General features: G+C 34.7%; 1 protein-coding gene across 1 annotated transcript in view; it reads right to left on the reverse strand.

Annotated features, from left to right (window-relative positions):
• The window catches only part of HDAC9 (histone deacetylase 9), an 873,646-nt gene that overhangs the window by 56,863 nt on the left and 794,939 nt on the right, over positions 1-21,844 (reverse strand). The gene's annotated exons all lie outside the window — the stretch shown is intronic.

Consider the following 21,844-nt stretch of genomic DNA (forward strand, 5'->3'; position numbering starts at 1 on the left):
CGGTCAATCCGGCTCTTCCACAGTGCACAGTGCTGTCTTTCACAATACATTCTGTTTGTAACTGGACGAAAAGCTTGAATATTATGCAGCCAATGCTATAAAGGCAAACTATCCCATTTGCTTTCCATATGCTTCCTGTCTCCATCATCTGTCTTTACTTTATCATAAAAGGAAGTTTTCTATGTATTGCATGAAATTACTTTAGTATCACATTAGATGTTTATAATTATTCTTTTATGATAAGATATTTGATAAAGGCAAAAATATAAATAACATCCATACATGGCATAAAGTATAATAATATGACACTTGTTCAAAATACCTGCTTGTTCACCTTCCAACTTAAAGAAAATGATGTTAGCAACACTTCTGAAAGCCTCTCTGTGCTTCTCTCTGTTAGCATCTGTCCTCCTTTCTGTGGGAAATCAGGATCTTGAGTTTACGTTTATAATTCCATTGTTTTCCTTTGTTTATTTGCTTCTTTTTAAACTTTGTAAAAATGGTTTTATACTTTTGCAACTTGCTCTCTTCATGCATTTTGTTAGCTCATCTCTGTTGATACCTGTAGCTATAGTTCTTTGCTGTCTAGTAGGCCATTTTATATCTATAGGATTTATTTACCAATTCTCCTATTGACAAATATTTAATTTTTTATTAGTTCAAAATTCTAGTTTTTTGTTATTATAATGTTGCCTTGAACATTCTTATGCAGGTCTTCTGCTGCACATATGCAAGAGTAGAATGGAATTGTTGGGTCTTAAAATCTGCTAAATAATACCAGATTATTTCCAAAGAGCCATTACCAAACCACACTCTCAGAAGCAGTATATATAAGAGTTCCAGTTTAGTCACATCCCTGCCAACATTTGCTATGATTTGCCAAGTGGGTGGTTCAATAACGGCATCTTATTTTGTTTTCATTCAGTATAAGGAGGGAGCTTTTTATTTCTAGTTTAAGTAAGAGGTTTCTTAAAATTATAAATGGATGCACAATTTAACATAATTATTTTTCTATACAGATGGATTTTCTCTATAATTTGATAATTATTTAAGTTATATTAATTAATATTTCTAATATTAAACCATTATTGCATTTATGGAGTAAAATAAGCTTGGTTGTGATGTATTGTCTTTTTAGTACACACCTGGATTTCTTCTCCTATTATTTTGTTTAGAATTTTTTCAACTATGTTTATAAATGGCATTAATCTGTAATTTTCCATTCTTGTATTGACCATAGTGCATTTTGATGTGGTTGGGATTCTGTATTTTTATTATCTAAGCCTAAAATTTGGGGGTAGAAGTCTCCTGTAAAATCACTTGAGTCTTGTTTTCTCTTTGAAGAAGATTTTAAATTATTGACTGAATTTTTTTCAGGGATTACTCCTGCTTTCTATATCTTTCTGAATTATATTTTTCTAGGAATTTGTTTATTTTGTTTAAGTGTTTAAATTCACTGAAATAAAATTGTTTATCTTCTCTATTATCTTATTTTGGAACTCCAATTAGATGTATGTGAACATTCTCACTCAATGTCTCCTCAATCTCTCTTAAATTCTCTTTTTTATATTTTCCATGTCACTTTCTGTCCTGCATCATGTGTATTTTTGATTCAGATATATCTTCCAGACTTTCTCTCTTGAGATGTCTCTAATCTACTATTTAGCACCTTTATTAATATTTTCATTTCAGTGATTGTATTGTTTAATTCTAGAATGTTTATTTGGTTATATTTCTTGACTTCTCAGTCATTTTTATAGTTTCTTAACTCCTCACTGACATTTTTGTTGCTTATTTTTATTTTTTTCAGCATAATTATTACATATGCTATATTTGATATTTGAAATCTTTGGGTTTAGTTTACTTTGTTATTTCTGCTGTTTCTTCCTTATGGTGCCTTAATTCTCCTCTGTTTTTTCCTATTGTCATTATCATTATTATTATTTTTTAACTCATATTGATTGTAATTGATTGCATATTAATTGATATGTGAGCAATTTTTGGAGCTTGGTGCAATGGACTGAATATTTCTGGCCCCAAGTGGTCATGTGTTGAAATTCTAAGCCTCGATGTGATGGATTTAGGAGGTAAGCTTTTGGGTAATTGGATGGAGTTCTTATGAGTGGGACCTTAAAAAAGAAACCAGAGAGTCCTCTAGCTTTCTTTTTGCCTTGTGAGAATATAAGAAGTTGGGACTCTGTAATCCAGAAGGCCCTCCCCAGAACCTGACCATGCTGACACTCTCATCTCAGACTTACAGCTTTCAGAACTGTGAGAAATACATGTCTGTTGTTTATAAGCCATCGGTCTAAGATATACTTTGTTATAGCAGCCTGAAGTGACTACAGCACTTGGGTTGAGTGTGATACCTATCTTTGAAGCCTAGTTCAAGTGTGATTTTGTTTGCTTCTGTGGGATAGCTGGGACATAATCATGTAGGATCAATTTTATATTCTTAGATTGCAGGATTGGCTGTGGGTTTTATTGTAGCTATTTTTTGCACATATATTGTAAATATGGACCCCAAAACTTGATTCCACAAATGTTCATGAAAAGAAACTACTTTTTTTCCTTTCCTCTTTCTTTCTTTCCTTCTTTCCTTTCTTTCTTTCTTTCCTTCTTTCTTTCCCTTCCCTCCCTCCCTCCTTCCCTTTTTTCCTTCCTTCCTTCCTTTCCCTTTGAAATTCCCTCTATTTGTAGCAATAGCTAAGATACATTTGTTGTCTTCTTCAGCAATACTTTCTCTTATTCATCGTTTTCCTTGGAGTTGGCCATTTGTCATCCCTTTCTTTATTCCAGTCTTCAGTCAGATTTCATTCCCTTCATAAACCCAAGGCTTAGACTCTTTTCCCAATCTTCTGTAGACTATTAATGCTCAAGCTCTGACCAACTGAAGATTTTGGAATATATGCCCCCAGGGTAGCCAATAGCTTCCAGATTCACTCTCCTTTTTCAGTCTTTTTGGAAGTCAACTGTTAATTGAAAAGGGTGATTTTCGTGAGAATTTTGAAATACTTTCACATAGGAGTATTTAAGGATATGTAATCTCTCATATTGCCAAATTTGAATGTTTCTTATGCAACATGTAAAAAATTTAACATTGCATCCAACCTGTGCAATTTTAGGGACCATTGTAAAAAATATGATGAATTAAAATAAATAAAAACATTGCTTCATTATGACACCTCATTTTTATATGCTCTGTGAACTTATAGGGAGTAAGCATTTCATTTTTAAATCAGTTAATTTTTTCATAATTAATATATTTTATTATTTAGAGCACTTTTGGGTCTACAGACAAATTGAGCAGAAAGTTCCGAGAATTCTCATATACATCCCTCTCCTTTTCTCATTATTAACATCTTGCATTAGTATGGCACATTTGTCACAATTGATAAGCCAATACTGGTACATTATTGTTAACTAAAGTCCACAGCTACTATTCATATTTTGTGTTGTATGATTCTATGGATTTTGATAAATGCATAATGTCATATATACACCATTATAGTACCATACAGAACAGTTCGCTGCCCTAAAAATTCCACACCTTTCATCCCTCCTCTCTGCCCTTTTACTCCAGCATCCAATATCTTTTTTTTTCTGTAGTTTTGTCACTCATTTTTAATGTTCCATTAATATAAAATTTTAATTTCTTGTATTATCCTTTCTAAATTCGAAAAGACATGATTTCATCTGCCCTCATTTATATGACACTCATGTTTAAAAATATGTATATATATATATATATATATATATATATGTATGTATGTAGGTATATATACACATATATCAAACCATGAAAGCTTAAAAGAAGAAACTTGAATGTGGAAGTGCATTCTTTTCCAGCCTAACTGGGCTGCTTTAAAGCCTGACCTTTATTCTTCTCTATAGCATTACAGTCTTTTGTTTGAAAAGAAAATAAATCCTCAGAATATAATCTGTGGAACTAAATGAAAGCCTATAAAATTGTCAAATATCCAGAACCCTTAAGCCTTTCAGCTCTGGTCTAGCACATCAGGTTCATCATGAACAGAATGAGTTAATTTTATCACTCTATTAAAGCACATTAATGTTGATTTTAACCACTTAGCTACTATTTGGATGGAAGTCAAAGTAGTCACTTAAAATTATCCAATGTTTTAAAATGTTTGGAAAAATTATTTTATAAAGGACTTTAAAACTTAGAGAAAAACTCTTTTCAAGTATTTCATTATTTCTCAATTTCTATGGACCTCATGATGATTCCAGTAAGAATCTTTTACACAGGCCACTTAGAAATGAGGTCATCCACACTAATCCCTACCTTATTACCTGATGACTATTGAAAGAATGATAAACAGTCAGAAAATGTATAATGCAATGTTTTAATCCCTAATGCTTTGTGATGTTCTTTTCCTAAGTCAAGATTAATAGCATATAGAAATTGTATCACTCCAGAAACTTCATAGGGAAGTAGACATTTTTTCCAATTATATTGTTAAATATTCTAGACAGCTTTTTTCTATAACCTAAACCAGAGCTACAGTGATAATTTAAAATGATATAATAATAAATCAAGCCTATAAACTATATCTTTCATACTAACGGTTGCTAGCAATTGAGAATTCAGTTACTTAAATTCACTACTGAGCACATCAAATCACATAAATTAAAAAGGGTGGGCGGAGAGAAAGAGAGGGAAAGAGAGCCCCCAAATCTGATTCAAGTTCACTCTTTCCTCTGGGAATGAAAAAAGTCCCATAAAATGCCAAATTTAGATGGGATAGTAAAAAGTAGAAGGAAAAGAGTGGAATGAAGCTAATCTTTGATCTTTATCCAAATTCCTCTTTATTTTACCTACAGGGTTTATTTCCATTCACATGGTACCCATGTGATTTCTGGAGTCAGAGTTGAGGCAGCTGAACTCTGAGTTATGCATGTACAAAACATTCAAGTTAAGCAAAGAAATGAATTTTCTACAAGGTCCATGCCCTCTTTTCCAATCAAAATAATAAATTCAAGAATTTTTTTTAGTTTTATTATCCTGAATTCTGCTGTGTCCATTGCTGCTGTACATATTATAAACATTAGAAAAGCCAGCCCTGTGTGTTTACTACGGTACAGGTATTATTTTGGGGGACATAAAAGATAAAAGTTTCAGTGGCATGTGTACCTGTGTGTGTGTGTGTCTATTTTATTAGAGGTCATGTAACATGTTTTTAACAGGCAGGATTGCAAGTGTCATATAATTATATTTACTTCTACCTTCACAAAATACACAAAAGCTCACCCTACTTGTCACAGTAGATAATATCTAAGAAGGTTATACTTAATATTACCTTCAAAATTGAAAACATAGCAGAGACCTTCCTCAGAGGGTTAGAGTGTCCTGAGTGTGAGGGCTGATGCACTAAGTGATCAAGTTAGAAAACATGTTCCCATATCATGGAGCACTGTGGACTCAAGCAATCACTGTATGGAGAGATGGAACTGGGTTCTCAACACTCACTGGTACTTTTAGTTTCAGAATCTTGGAAGGGGAGTGTGGAGCTGAAGGAGGAACCTAAATGCCTGGGGCAGCCATGTGGGTAGGCTCAGGTTAATGACTGGTACTGGTACACACTGACAAAACTCAGCCTTGGCAGTCGTCTCTACCACCTGCATTGACTATGAAAGGATTCTTTAAGAGATACTGTTTTCAAAAGAGATTTGGCATTTTAAGTTCCTTTTAGGAAATCCTGTAGAATGAAGCATTAATAAAATACTACCATTACTACTAGGACGACAACTATTACTACTACTAAAGAATCCTACATATGTGCTGGTTGTTTAGAAAAGTGTCTACTCAGCATTAAATGAGAAGCATGAAAAGGAAGCTCCATTTTAACAAATCATTCTTTTTGATAACCAAATACAGCTGAACTAGTAACTACCAAGACTGAAATACCATTGAGGAATAGAATTGGAAGGGCATTTTTGGTTTAAAATCTTCTGTTTGGTTCCATTACTGTACTAGAAACAAATTTAATTTTATTAAAATAAAAAATTTAATTAAATAACCTGTAACTATGGTAGTGGTTTCAAATTATGAATTTCAATTTGATTGCCAATGTTCTATGTGGGTTTGTTTCTGTCTAAGAAGTCATATTTTGTTGGCATTTTTACCACTTCAGAAAAATTTCTTAAAGTGAAAAGTTGCTCTAAGAAGGCTCAAAGCTTAAACTTTAGATATTTATTTAATAACTAAGTCATAGGACACAAAAGGATTCATCCTTCAAAATGGCAAGTCTCAAATACTTCTCTGTAACATTTCCAAATAGTTCCCAGAGAATAGTGGTAGTGAAAGGAAGTAAACCTAAGTGGCTTATTTTAATTTTCATTTAAAAAAATCTCTTTGAAAAACCAAAAACAACAGGTGTTCATTGTAGTAAATTTGGAAAATGATAGAAAATAATAAATAAAATATAATATGTAATAAACATGCTATTATATATATTTGATATTATATATTATAATATCTGAATAAATTATAATATATAATATTAGTATTATAATGTATAACAAATATATAATTATATAATATATTATATATGATTTATATGCTATAAATATGCTATATGCTGTTAAATATTATATAAATGTATTATCTTTAACAAATAATAGTCATAAAATAATTATATAACAATAAATCCATGGTTTCATCAACTAGAGATAGCTTATTCTACTTTTGTATATTTCATGCTGCTTGTTACTTGTATTTTCTAAATAAAACAGAATCATGGTTATTTTTTGAAACATATACTTGCAAATGTCAACATAGTGGAAACAATTTTCATGTCCTCTACACTATCATTTTATATTCATTAATGTACCAACCAATTCTATGTTTTTAGATATTTAATTGTGGTATTAGACTTTCAATTTTATATATGATTGCAAATAACAGCCCCATGTATAATCAGAATGGCCACTATATATCAGCATTTATCTGATTCTAGTGTCATTATGTATTATTTAAGGATGGATTTGGTTCTCAATTAGATTGTTGTTGGCGTATATGAATGCCTCTGATTTCTGTGTATTAATTTTGTATCCTGAGACTTTACTAAATTCATTGATCAGTTCCAGGAGTTTCTTGGTTGAATCCTTGGGGTTTTCTAGATACAATATCATATCATCAGCAAACAGTGAAAGTTTGATCTCTTCTGCCCCTATTTGGATACCTTTGATTCCATTTTCTTGTCTGATTGCTGTAGCCAAGACTTCCAGCACTATGTTGAACAGAAGTGGAGATAGTGGGCAGCCTTGTCTGGTTCCAGTTCTAAGTGGGAATGATTTCAATCTTTCCCCATTCAGTATGATGTTGGCTATGGGTCTGTCATATATGGCTTGTATCATTTTTAGGTATGTCCCTTCTATGCCTATTTTCTTAAGTGTTCGTATCATGAAAGGGTGTTGAATTTTGTCAAAAGCTTTTTCTGCATCTATTGAAAGGATCATGTGGTCTTTGTTTTTGCTTCTGTTGATGTGGTGAATTGCATTTATAGATTTACGTATGTTGAACCATCCCTGCATCCCTGGGATGAAGCCCACTTGGTCGTGGTGGATTATTTTTTTGATAAGTGTCTGTATTCGGTTAGCTAAGATTTTGTTGAAAATTTTTGCATCTATATTCATTAGGGATATTGGTCTGTAGTTTTCTTTTTTTGTTGCATCCTTTCCTGGTTTTGGTATCAGAGTAATATTCGCTTCATAAAAGGTGTCGGGGAGGTTTCCGTTCTTCTCGATGTTGTGGAATAGTTTCTGCAAGATAGGTACTAGTTCTTCTTTGTAAGTATGGTAAAATTCAGGTGTGAAGCCATCTGGACCGGGACTTTTCTTTTTAGGGAGATTTTTAATTGCTGTTTCTATTTCAGCTGTTGAGATTGGTCTGTTCAGGGAATCTATTTCTTCCTGGTTGAGCCTAGGGAGGCTGTGTGTTTCTAGAAATTTGTCCATTTCCTCCACAAGGAAATAGCAGAGGATGTAAACAGATGGAAATCCATACCATGCTCGTGGATCAGCAGACTCAATATCATCAAAATGTCTATACTACCCAAACTGATCTACAGATTCAATGCAATACCTATTAAAATCCCATCAGCATTCTTCACAGATATAGAAAAAATAATTTTGCGCTTCGTATGGAACCAAAGAAGACCCCGAATATCAAGAGCAATTCTAGGCAACAAAAACAAAATGGGAGGCATTAATATGCCAGATATCAAACTATACTACAAAGCTGTAGTAATTAAAACAATATGGTATTGGCACAAAAACAGGAATATTGACCAGTGGAACAGATGTGAGAATCCTGATATAAAACCATCCTCATATAGCCATCTCATCTTTGACAAAGCAGACAAAAACATACGCTGAGGAAAAGAATCCCTCTTCAATAAATGGTGCTGGGAAAACTGGATAGCCACCTGTAGAAGGCTAAAACAGGACCCACACCTTTCACCTCTCACAAAAACCAACTCACGCTGGATAACAGACTTAAACCTAAGATATGAAACTATTAGAACTCTAGAGGAAAAACTTGGAAACACTCTCCTAGACATCGGCCTGGGCAAAGAGTTTATGAAGAAGTCCCCAAAGGCAATCACAGCAGCAACAAAAATAAATAAATGGGACATGATCAAACTACAAAGCTTCTGCACAGCCAAAGAAATAGTCATGAAAGTAAACAGACAGCCTACAGAATGGGAGAAAATTTTTGCATCCTATGCATCCGATAAGGGACTGATAACTAGAATATACTTAGAACTCACGAAAATTAGGAAGAAAAAATCAAATAACCCCATTAAAAAGTGGGCAAAGGACTTGAACAGAAATTTTTCTAAAGAAGACAGAAGAATGGCCAACAAACATATGAAGAAATGCTCAACATCTCTAATCATCAGGGAAATGCAAATCAAAACCACAATGAGATATCACTTAACCCCAGTGAGAATGGCCTTTATCAAAAAATCTCCAAACAATAAATGCTGGCGTGGTTGCGGAGAGAAAGGAACACTCCTACACTGCTGGTGGGACTGCAAACTAGTTCAACCTCTGTGGAAAGCAATATGGAGATACCTTAAAGCGATCCAAGTGAATCTACCATTTGATCCAGCAATCCCATTGCTGGGCATCTACCCAAATGATCCAGTGACACTCTACAAAAAAGACACCTGCACTCGAATGTTTATAGCAGCACAATTCATAATTGCAAGGCTGTGGAAACAGCCCAAGTGCCCATCAATCAAAGAATGGATTAATAAAATGTGGTATATGTACACCATGGAGTACTATTCAGCTCTAAGAAACAATGGTGATATAGCACATCTTATATTTTCCTGGTTAGAGCTGGAACCCATACTACTAAGTGAAGTATCCCAAGAATGGAAAAACAAGCACCAGATATATTCTCCAGCAAACTGGTATTAACTGAGTAGCACCTAAGTAGACACATAGGTGCTACAGTAATAGGGTATTGGGCAGGTGGGAGGGGGGAGGGGGGCGGGTATATACATACATAGTGAGTGAGATGTGCACCATCTGGGGGATGGTCATGATGGAGACTCAGACTTTTGGGGGAGGGAATGGGCATTTATTGAAACCTTAAAATCTGTACCCCCATAATATGCCAAAATAAAAAAAAAAAAAAAAAAAAAAGACATCCAGGAAAAAAAAAAAAAAAAAAAAAAAAAAAAAGGATGGAAGGAGGCCTGCTCTTCTCATTGTTAACTTCTCTTTTTCACCAGAGTATAGAATAGAGCCCAAATAGTACAGGATGTAAAAGCAAGATGGGAACGAAGTACAGTCAAAACTTTTTGAACCTTATTCTTTTAAAAGCACAATGAGGTATCTCTTAACTCCAATGAGAATGGTTTTTATCAAAGAGTTCCAAAGCAAAAAAAAGGTGGCATGGATGCAGGGAGACAGGAACAATCATACACTGCTGGAGGGATTGCAAACTAATACAACCTCTGTGGAAAGTAGTATGGAGATATCTCAAAGAACTAAAGTAGAACTACCATTGGATCCAGCAATCCTGTGGGCTACCAGGTATTTAGCCAAAGGGAAAAAAAAGACATTTTATAAAAAAGACACCTGCACTCGAATGTTTATAGCAGCACAATTCACGATTGCTAAGATGTGGAAGCAACCCAAGTGTCCATCAATTTATGAGTGAATTAATAAAATGTGGTATATAGATGGAGATGGAGACCATTCTTCTAAGTGAAGTATGACAAGAATGGAAAAACAAACACCACATGTCCTCACCATCAAATTGAAACTAATCAATCAACACCTATTTGCACATACGGAAATAACATTCATTGGAAATAACATTCATCAGAAATCAAGGAAGTGATGGGGGAAGGGATGGGTAAATTCACACCTAACAGCTCCAAAACACACTATCTGGGGGATGGGCACACTTATAAGGTGGATTCAAATGTTACAAAATCAATTTATGTAACCCAGACTTTTGTACCCCCGTAATATTCCGAAATAATAAAAAATAAAACCTATGTGTGTTTAGCAATGCCTATTGTGGACCACTCTAATATTTTGATGGGAGCTCAGAGATGAGAGATACTTCCCCAAAGTCTGTTTCTATTATGAAATTGGGAATATTATAGTATTGGAAGTCTCTACAGAGGCTCAGATTAACGGAACTCTCTCCAATCTACGATTAGTCACCATTGTAGTCCTGCCATCATGTAACAACATGGATCAGACTCTAGAGTCAGCTGTCCACTCCCAGAAGGGGGCCTGGGTCATGATTCATTTGGTGTATAAATAATGAGGCAAAGTGATCAATTGGACAAGTCATTTTAATTCTACTTATAAATCTCTTAACTTTGCTGATGCCAGTACCCCATTTACTCGTCTTCCCCCACTACTATTCTCTGCACCTGTTGAGGAAAGCCTCTAGTAAAAAAACAAATATGATATTGGCAGCCCCTGTCTTCAACCTGCTAGGCAGCAGAATAGAGGTCAACGGTAATGAAGGCCTCTTTTGAAATATTGACACCTGATATCTGCTGATGATTTCTATTCTTTTTCTTTTTTTCTTCCAGAGATGCAATCTCACTATGTTACCTGGGCTATCCTCAAACTCCTGGGCTCAAGCAATCTCTCGTCAGCCTCCTGAGCAGCTGGGACTACAGATCTTATGCCACTGCACCTGGCTTTAACATTTTTGTAATTCTTTCTTTTATGGCTAGAAAACCTCAATACCAATTTACTCATTTATTAATAGGTTAGTTTCACTTGGGCCTGAAATGTTTGTGAAGACTTTGTTGCACATTCAATAGAGTAGGAAGCCAAGGAGTCACACAATTTTTGTCCCATTTTAATTAGAAATTTAATTTTGCACATCCACTGGCTTACTTTCTAAGGTTAAATCCAGAAAGGATTACTGAAGAATGCATAGCCAGTGAAGTCTAATATTATAAAAACTGTGGCCATTTTCCTTTCTAAACCCCTTGATCATTAAGTTACCATGTTGTTCTTTAGGAAAATGCAATCAAACTGAAGTTGAGAGAGAAACTTGGGTAACATGTGGCAGTCTCCCATATTGTGAGGCTCTACAGCAGGACTTCAAAGCAGAATCTGATTGTTGCAGATGGGAGGAATGCTTTCCACAGAAATACCTTTTTAAGACTCATGGTGCTGTAATTCATATGGTAGGCACTCGTGATTCGTTCCTGATGATGTCGGGATCATTTAACTCACAAAACCATTGTCACTACCATAAAATCCTTTCATCCGTAGCCAAAAAGGTTTATTTCATGCAAATGAAAAATTTTCATTAAAGTATCACCTTAATAATGGGCAAAGATATACATTTTCTGGTCATGTTTAAAATGTAAATTTATGAACATATTCTGAAGATTCATTTCAGGTTAAGATCTTTACTTATTTGATGTCCCAGGACTCTTTCCAAGTTCATTGAATCCGGAAATCAATTTTAGAAGAAATATGGAGATTATTATCATTAAATCTTTCAGTTGGCTTATTCTAAGCAGCCCTATAAATGCTGCATATGTTTTAAAGAAGGTACTTTCAAACACAGTAAAAACCCTTTTACTCTTCTAGTCAAAGATGCTCCAGGAGGTAGGTTTATATTCTCAGCACCTTTTGAAAGCAAATGAATATTTGCTTTGTAGCCTAAACATCTAAGACAATGAATTATTTCAATGCCATTATTTCTGAAAAGTGAAGTGTATCCTCAGGAATTCTCAAAAATAAAAATGGCAGAAACAGTTGACTGGTGTTTTGACTATCCATCAATCCATTCATTGATCTACCCTTCTATGATCCAACTACAAATCAATGATTATTTAAATACTTACTATGTGCTATAGTTTTATATAAAAATCTGATACTTCAAATAGATATTATAAAATTAATTTGAACCTTAGTTTTCTAACTTACTAATATAACTAAATATCATTTATTCTACCAAAATTAATATTTAATTATAAAAAAGCCAACTAAATATGATAAACAAAGTTTATCAAACAGAGTGTGGCACATTGCAGGGGCTCATTATTTACACTTTTAATAAAATAGTTTAATCCTAGAACTTTAGGTCTAGAAATAATCTCAAGATTATACATTCCAACCCTTTCATTTTAAGAATTGGATGAGGAAACTAAGACCCAGAAAGTTAAATTATAAAGGCAGTTAACAACGTAGCTGGAGTGAGATCCCACATCCTTCAGTGAGTGCATTTCCCACCATTCTTGCTGCCTACTGTTACATATAACTACTGTCCATATTTTCAGACACAATTTCCAGTTCAAAAAAAGTATTTTAGAATGAGTTCCTAGACACCAAATATCTTTGACAAGTCATTGCTTTGGTGCTTTAAGTATAAACAAACCAGGAACATATGAATTAAATTTCCCTTTAAAATATGGGAAGGATAAAACCGGTGAGAAAAAAAAAATCCCTAGAAAATGCTTTTGGACATCATAGGGCCATTCCTTCCTACCGCTCAACAAAATTGTTTTTGCCAAACCCCAACTGCAACTTGATTTGCCAATCACTAGTTTTGTACTGATGTTTTCAATAATGCATCAAACACATGGGATCTATTCTCTCATTGATGCTCATGCATAATTGGCCAAGTGAGATGGAACAAGAGCAGGTCAGCCTCATGCTAAGCAGTGATGATCCCATCACAGTAGTTTGCACTGTTCATGTTCAACCAGCATTTACTGAGCACATACTCTAAATAATAGGTAGGGAAATACAAGAATGGGTAAGATAGAATTCTGGCTTCCAAGGAACTAAAATAGAAGGGATATGTACACAACTACAGTTTGACACACAGAAAGATAATTGTCATGGAATAAACAAAGTGTTATCAAATAAATAAAGTGTAATAGATAAAGGATGTGCATTTGCTTAGTGGAGACTCAGAAAATAACAGAGGACATAGACTTAAATATTTGCAGTGTTAACCCATTTGTAAACCTTTGCCTCAGCTTCCCTTTGCTGGTGCAGGAATAATAATGTTGGTTTTAGCTCAAGTGAAATAATAGATGTAAAATACATTCACCCAGCTTACCACACACAGGCAATATCAATAATTATCATTTTCTCACCCCACCCCATCATTCCTATTCATGGTTTCAAAGCTCTATTAGATAAATAGGCAATATCTCCTGGATGGTATCATCCTTTTCATTTATTTAATTTTTATATTAGTAAACCTAGTTCTAGAATTATTTGATTATGTCAATATAAGACCATATGTACTACAGTTCCAAAAAGAGCAAAATGAAGCATAGAAAACCAAGTATGATAAACAGGAACCTATTATTTCAGATGATCCTGCTCTTTAAACTTCAGTTCACAAAGATAAATTGCCAAGACTTGATTAACACTTCCAAATCTAGCATATAGCTTGGTGCAGAGTAAGTGCTCAATATATTTTTCTTGAAAGAATTAGTGAATTTGTAATTAATTTATTCTATTCAAATTTATGTGATTCCATATCAGTGAGATACAGCAGTAGGTGGTATTCTCAGAATGACCTCCAGTGACCTTTGCCCTTGTATACTCCCCCTCTCTTTTGAGCATGGGTGACGTCTGTGGATATTATGAGTTATCATGCCTGTGGTGGCAAAATGATTTTTCAGTTGACCTTGAATAAATAAATCAAAAGGGAGATTTGGGGAATCATGGGAGTGGGGAGGAGGAAAGTCTAATCACATGAGTCCTGTAATAGCAAAGTTTTCTCCAGCAGGTCATAGAAGAGGAATTTAGAAGGATTTGAAGCATAAGTACTTGATACATTATTGATGGCTTGAAAATAGAGAGGACCATGTTTTGGTGGCTTCTAGCCAGCAAGGGAATGGGTACTTCAGTCGCACAACTTCCAAGGACTGAATTTCAGCCACCTGAATGAGCTCAGAAGAGAATTTTTTCCAAAACCTCCAGATTAAGGAACCAGCCTAGATGATGGCTTGATATTGGCCTCGTGAGACCTGAAGCTAAGAGGCCCCAGGCAAGTCTACAGACTGGTGTCTACATAACTGGGAGGTAATAAACAAATGGGCAGTGTTGTAAGCTTCTAAGTTTTCACGCATCCCTGAATATAATAGAGGTCTAAGAAAAATCAATATCTTAATTTTATAAAAATTATGAAATACATTTCATACATAATGTTCATGAAATACATTAAGAATATAGGGAAGGTTAGGTTAATAATGGTAACTACAACAATTAACAATGTAAAATGTTTGTCCCGTGCAGGTCCTGGGCTTTGGATAGATGTTTCTTTCATTTACTACGCATGTCAACCTTACTAAGTAGCTACAGAAAATACCCACCTTTCTGGAGAGGAGCAAACAAAGAGTTAGGAAAGTTGAATAACTTTCCTAAGGTCACACAACTAGAAAGTGGTAGAATCAGGACTCATGTCAGGCTTTTTGACTTTAGTGTCTGAAGTCTTAAGCAGTGATTATACTGCCTCTTAAAAATAAGTAGGAAGAACATGAAATAATTTTTCAAAAAATCTACACAGTTTAATCTGTCATGGGATTAGTTTTTTAAAAGTCTACACACTTAAAGCATGTTTACTTTTCACTTAGAATGAGATGAAGTAACCAATTCGTGTCACCATGTGTTCAAAGGATTCATCTAGTCTCACTATTCTACACTAAGCACTAAGTATGCTTAGGTATAAGATGGGCATTTTGAAAACTGCTGAACAGATTCTAGAATCTTAGGGAGGTGGGTTTTTGGAAGAAAATAAGGTTATGATGGGTTTTTCAGTTGTGATGACAAACCGGACATAGAATCAGTGCTGCTGGTTCCTCTATGACCCTGTACTGAAGCCAAAATCTGTGGGTCACTCTATGAAAAAGAGAAGAACACCACTCCTGGATAAGCATGATTTCATGTAGATGAGGTGAGCTTTCACAGACAGAGAGATATACAGAACTGTGAACTTTCCCAAAGAAGCAAGGGCTCTATTAAAGAGATATGATTTGCCACAGCAGGCTTGATGTGGCACGGCTGTTCTAATATATCTTGAGCTCAAGGAGAGCTAGGAGGACTTAGCTGGCTGAAAGAGTGTACAAGGTAAGAGAAGAGCTTGCATCTGAGATGGGCAAGCATGCTAGCAGGAAACTCTGGGCTTACTAGCATAGTGCAATGAGCTCAACACACCAGGCACCAGGCACCAGCCACCTGTCATTGCTTCTCCCATTTTTCAGGACTAAATTCAAATCCTTTAAGACATGTTCACTCTCCCTAGAGAGAGAGAGAACCATACCCTTACACTCGCTTTTCTCTTGACTTATATGCAACTAGTCACATACTTTGATAAAGACTGCAATCAAATAGTGGCCCACAGTTCTGAGCTTCCACTGATGGAATGTCCTGTCCACACCCAGCTACCTCGTACTAATACTTTAAATTCAGCATAAGCAACATCCTGAACACCTTGTGCAATGTAGATGTATTTCTATGTGCCTCCTTCACAGCCATTTATTGCTCTATAGTTTTTTTTTATAATTTAAATAGTTCCTTTATGTTTTTTTAATTTCAGCATTTTATGGGGGTACAAATGTTAAGGTTACATATATTTGTCAGTCCACCCTCTCAAGCTATAAACTTTCAGAGAGCAGGGACATATCTTACCTGACTTTGTGCCAAGTACAGTGCTGGATATGCCCAATAAATGTTAATTAAACTACTGATGAATAAATAGTTGAGAGGGCTGAAGCAGACTTTATGGACCTACCTGAATGTGTGAAAATAGCTAAAGTTCATATGGAGCTTACTATACATAGGGTAAGCTCTGTACTAAATGCTTTAAAACTTATCTAATGCTTAAACATATGAACGTGGTATTACCATTGTTCTCATTTTAAAGGTGAGAAAACAAACATGTAAAAGTTAAATACATTGTCCAAGATAAAACAGCAGAGGTAGGACTTAAAATCTCTTGACTCCATGCTCTTAACCATAATACCCAGTTTTTTTATTCAGGGCCCACAGTAATACTACAGAACAATTTTTGGAGATAATATAGAAAAGCATGAAAAAATATTATGTTCTTATGATATATCTGCTATAGAATGTCTATTTTCCCTTCTTTAAGAATGTTTTTAAATAGATACTATGGCCAGTATAAGTAAAACATCTTTTCTGTTTCAAGGATGGAGGGGAGATGAACTTGAAGAAGTTCAAGTTCAAAGAAACATAATGTGCCAAAGAGAAGAGTCTCACATTCTTCTTGCCACAGACTGTTTCTTATATAGGTCTATAAAACTTATAAAGAAAAAAAAATTTTTTTAATCAGTGATCAATCTAACTGATTTAGTTTTACACAGTGAAGCTAAAATACCAAGTCTTCAAGAGTAATCAATAAAATAACTATGGCAGATCCATTCATTGAAGATATATTTGTTGAGAGTTTGCAATGTGACCCAGGATCTGTGCTGGCTAATAAAGATACAGTTATAAGCCAAGAAAAGGCAGTCCCTATCCTTATAACATATACAAACTGAAGGCTAATATACCCAGGCACCATGCTAAGTGTTTGAAATACATTGTTTCATTTAATCATCACACAACTGCCAAAGTGGGAAAATGAGTAATAAGGAAATTAATTTGCTTAGGCAACAAGGTCAGTCAGTGGAAAAGCTGTGATATAAAGTTGGGTTGGTTGACTCCAGGACCTGCCCTCTCAGCCACGTGACTGTGGCTAAATGCAAATAATATTCAAGCACAAGTTTAATGTGTTAGTGCTGCAATCACAGTGCCAGTTGTGCCTAAAAAATAATTTTCAAACATTAATAACTATAACCCATTCTTCTCATTCAAGTTTTAACTTACATTAATAAAAGTTGATTTTCAGAAAAAGAAATATCTACTTTGATTTTTCTGATATTTTTCTATTTGAAAGAAAATATATCATTCTCACCACCAAAAAAAAAAAAAAATACCCTCCAATTCCTTTCAAACTAACCCTTGGATCTAAGCTTGCATTTCAACTTCAGCATAGCATTAATTCATGGCAACACTCCCTAAATTCAGCTCAGACAATGACGGTCATAGTAACATGTATAATTGACCATTGCAAAAATCTTATCCATTAATTTGCTCTACTTATACTCAAGGTTAGTTCATAACTAATTGCTGGTTTTTTTTAATTCATATTTTCAATTATCACAGTACCTGACACATAATACCAGTTACTAGTGTTTTCTTTAAAAACAAGCACACAACAACAAAAACCTCCCTATTGAGTTTTAATGTGTATACTCCTCATAAACAGATGATAATTCATCTTCAAAGTGCTGATAAGCATCAGCTAAATTATGAAAGTTTGTTGAATGGTAGAAAAACAAATTATTCCCTTCTAAGGAAAATGGGGACACATGTCTCATTGCCAAAAACATTCCTTGGAATTGCATTTCCCAAATGACCTAAGTTTTTTATTTCAAGACCAAAATACCTGATTTTAAAAGATAAGCATCTACCCTCCAGGCAAAACTGATGATTTCTTATTTTCCTGCCATAAAAGAAGGCCGAAGAACCCTCCAAAGTATAGGTTTCAAGCAACCATTTAATTTAGATTAAATTAGATAGCAATTGTATGTTAAATAAATATGAAATGACTCTAAATGTATTTGTTAAAGATTAAGAATTCTGTAATACATAGGCTTCTATTACACATTTGTTATTGCTAATTTTTAAAATAAATCACCATTTAATTGGAATACTTAAAGACCATTTACAAAGGAAAGCACAATATTTAGCACGTGTTATGAGAATCTAATACGGGTGGTTCTAAAAAAAAAAAGAGCAGCCCATTCTCCAACATCATGTAGTGCAATCCCGGCCAGGATCCTATACAATCTTTACAAATACCCTAATTCCAATTGCCAATATGGACAAAATAAAGGCTTCATTCTAAATATTTATTATCAAGGTGGTTTTGTTCTGTTTTAGGCTATTCCCACTTGCCTTTTTTTTTTTTTTTTTTTAAAGCATTGAATGAAAATAAAGGCCAATGAAAATGGAGCTCCCTCATGTATCCATCAGGCATTTCAATGTAATTATCATTCTTTGGGGAAGAACATTACATATTCCAGAGCACATTGCATCATGGTTTTATCTCGCATTTTCTTCTCCTGTTTCCCCAAGACAGAGGCATGGAGCATGAAAAAAAAAAAATGTCTTCCCTTGATCGTGCTAGGGCCCTTGCATCTTAAGGCATAGTTTCTTTGTGAATGAGACCCCATATCCAACTTATATAAAGTACTACGTAAAACCTTCATAATGGCAAAGACAGAGTATTTCAAGGAGAGCGGTGACATTGTAGGTCAAACACTTAGAGACACTTAAGGAATCTGAAAGAGGATGACAAGACTGTGGGACTGAATGTTGAGAGAATGGAGTAACCAGAGGCCAGATTCAGGATGGGTAGAAAAGGAGTTGCCAGGACTTTGGGGGAACTAGCTGGGTATGTACCAGAAAAAATAAAGAAGCATACTCTACTGGTCATTTTGGAATCATTAGAACTGGGAGGTCGTGGACATCTGTCAACAAGAGTCTGTAATGAGATTAGGCAACCAGTTTTCAAACCAAAGAAGCTCACAGATGCACTGGGCTGGGAGTCAAGTTGGAATACACTTAGGGATGCACAGCTGTGGGGCCTATTGCTCCTCCTTTATAGTGCCAGTTCAGATTTTTCAAAACTAGTTAAAATTTCAGAATTTGGATATTCACAACATGATGAAAAATCCATATGATGAAAAGTGTAGGAATTTTATTAAGCTGTGACCATTAGCATTTTTCTTATCCCAATCACAAGTATTATACCTTTGGGAAAACATAGTAACTGGGGGTTCAAAATTACCTAATTAAAAATAGATGACAAAAGAAATTCAAAGTGACTCTTAAAGAATATGGCTTCTATCACAACCATTAGGAGACAAAGGAGTTGTGTAACTCATCATAATAATTTTCAACTTCAGACAAACTCATTAAAGAGAAATTACTGCTCTTTAGAGACACCCAGATGTTCTCCACCAGCTGCCTAAATCCTCCCAAGGCATTTGTCCACTCTTATTGTCTGAAAATGTTAGCTTCTTAGAAAAGCTATCCAGTCTGTCTTGTGAAGCATCAGTGACAGGATTAGGATGGCACTACCTATTCTGAATTTGGATAACATTAATCAAAAATAACAAAGGATATTAACGTCGAAATTCTAGCTCAGGTTCTATGACCTACTGGATAATTGGGCCAGCCAATTTCCCATCTTTAGCCTTTTCTTTTTCTCAGGGTCAAAATACAGGTACAGGTGTTAGACTAAACCCTATTTCCTAAAGTGAGGTTATCTGGCTAATTAGAATCACCTGGATGTTCATTAAAATGCAGATTCCTGAGCCTTATCCAAGACCAAGTTTCAAGACAAATCTCTGAATGAGACCCAGACTCAACATTTAAAGCAAGTCCCTTTACTGCGGCTTGAGTTCCTCAACTGAGGGTCCCCTCCCTGCATTGAGGCTCCAGAGTCATCTGACTACAAAATCTTGGAGGCTTTTTCCAGCTCTGCCATTTGGGTTGATCCTTTGATATCTTTTATAACTTTTTAGTAGTCGACAATTTAAGACTACCAAAAAACAAACAAATGAAACGGGTCCAGTTTTGCTTTGTTTAGCAGCAAGATAAATAGGCATTAAAATGAAAGCAACACAGCGTGTTGCTACTCCAGGTTAGGACTTCCATGACATTGTATTGGATGGAGCATTTCCACCTGGGCTTTCCAGGCTCCTCTGCCCGGCGTTGTGTCCTACCACCCTCTTCCACTAGATCCTTTGAAATCTGCTTTCGAGAAGGGTTCTCACACAGTGAATTTATGTTGATGCATTGTTTTTATCAAGTCACTTTAGATTTAGGATCTTTAGATTTAGGTCACTTTAGATTTCATCCCAATATTTAAATGCTAATATTTGGTAAAACTCATAGAAAATAGCCTGATCTGTTGTAAAACTGCCTATTACTTCTAGAAAGATAAAATACTTTTTCTTCTATCAAGATTTCTCAAGTGGAATTGTGTCCTAGCTCTCACAAAATATAGTATAAAAGGAAGCTATTTACTCACTTTTAAGATCAAACCTGGTTACCCTCATTTTTGGTAGCCTTAGGATGAATTATTAAGAGTAAAACGCCAACATGAAAAAAATCTTCTACAAATGGTAAATAGTTTAGGGGATCATAGTATGGGAAGCCCCTTGGAAACAATAACTTGTGAAATGACAGATAAGTGCTCTTCTGACATCGTGTTTCTAAATATAATAAATTTTCCTCTAAGCACATTGAATTTTATTTATGATTAGGCCTTTATATTAATAGGGGCTTATTATTTCTTAACTCAAATATTAACTGAGAAAAGTTTTGTATGTTATGCTTGCCCCTTTATTACCTACTACTGGTACTTAAAAGGGCAAAGGCTTGATTTGAATAGAGGGTCTGAGACATGTAATATTATTAAACTAAAAGGACTTTGGCTATGTTGAACCAACTAGAGAATTAAATTTGAGAGGCCATGATTCTCAGTAGAAAACAACTTTTCTGGCCCTTACGATTAAAACCATTGTTTTTTTTAAACAGCATAACTCTCATTAATCCCAGCAACCTTCATTTAACTATGAGGAAAAATAGGTTCCAAGGCTACTTCATCATTTCAACTAGTTGATTCAATTAAATAATTGATTCTGCCAAAGTTTTCTTTCTGGTTGACACAATAGAGATGGTGGCACTTATAGGAATATATGGTGTTTTGTTTTGTTTTTAACATTTTAAGAGAGTTTTTAATGAAGAAGGAAAAAATCAAAATGGCTCAGAAAAATAAAGTGGAGTGTATACAAGAGTAGTGACAGCAGTAAGGACAACGCACCCAATCACCCTCTGCATTGCTGTTTCAAATTGTTGTTTTGATCCTCTAGTTTATTACTTTACATCGAACACAATTCAGAATTCAATAAAAATGAAAAACTGGTCTGTTAGAAGGAGTGACTCCAGATTCTCTGAAGTTCAAAGCACATAGAATTTTATTCAACACAATCTACAGGCATTAAAAAAAAAGATATTTGACAATGAATCTACAATATAAGCTGCCTGAAATAAAACCACTGGGACTTCACCGGGACAGAAGTTTCAAGTTCCTTCAACCCTGAGGATTGTATCCTTGGACAAACTATTTCTCTACCTCTAAAAGAAAATTAACATGTGGACATTTTAAAATTTTTAGTATAAGGAATATATGGTTGAAATGGCTGTGTGTGAATGC

The sequence above is a fragment of the Microcebus murinus genome, chromosome 9 (assembly GCF_040939455.1).
Source record: "Microcebus murinus isolate Inina chromosome 9, M.murinus_Inina_mat1.0, whole genome shotgun sequence".
NCBI lineage: Eukaryota > Metazoa > Chordata > Mammalia > Primates > Cheirogaleidae > Microcebus > Microcebus murinus.